This window comes from Lemur catta, chromosome 7, assembly GCF_020740605.2.
Source record: "Lemur catta isolate mLemCat1 chromosome 7, mLemCat1.pri, whole genome shotgun sequence".
Classification (NCBI taxonomy): Eukaryota; Metazoa; Chordata; class Mammalia; order Primates; family Lemuridae; genus Lemur; species Lemur catta.
Window position 1 is genome coordinate 25,267,656 of NC_059134.1, and position 606 is coordinate 25,268,261.

The following is a 606-nucleotide window of genomic DNA, read 5'->3' on the forward strand; positions in this document are numbered from 1 at the left end:
CTGTTATTTATAAGACACTCAGTCTACAACATATTGTTATAGCAGCCTAAACAAACTACAACATACCCCCACCACTCTTTAGAAGGTTTAGGGAAATTAAAAGAGTAAGAGAGGCCTAGATAAAGCCACGACATAAAACTTTGCAGTTTGTGTTCGGTGTGTGTTCTGTCTTCCGAGCCTGTGCATACTAGCATGAGGCTGCTTCAGCCCACAGGAAGAGGTGCCTTTTCGTAATCTTCAGAGACTCTGCATGTGCTAGAAGTAGCCATGGGGCTGGAAACCAAATGTTACTTAGCACTGCATTTTTTTTACACTGTTTAAGTCTATGTAACAGCTTGTCTCACAACAAGAGAGAACACTGGAATAGGTTAGACTGTTTTGCTATGGCAAGCTCAGCATCGCCTTTTATTGGAAATCAAAAGTACTAAACCCTTTGATTTCTCTTCGTGTCCTAAAATTTCCAAATAATGGAGGATTAAAAGAACCAAAGTAAGTCTAAGACCAAAAAGTGGGAGTGATCCCTAATTTGGGCAAACCTATAAAAGAGAGTATACACTACTTCTAATGTGGGGGGCAGGGGGCTGGAGGAGTGTGTGTTTGTTTTTT

The 606-nt window shown here is 40.8% G+C and overlaps 1 non-coding gene across 1 annotated transcript; it reads right to left on the minus strand.

Moving 5' to 3' along the window:
- Nucleotides 1-312: 312 nt before the first annotated feature.
- Nucleotides 313-404, minus strand: LOC123643129. Its single transcript, XR_006736688.1, has one exon. It is a non-coding gene; the product is annotated as a small nucleolar RNA SNORA28 (small nucleolar RNA).
- Nucleotides 405-606: the final 202 nt, after the last annotated feature.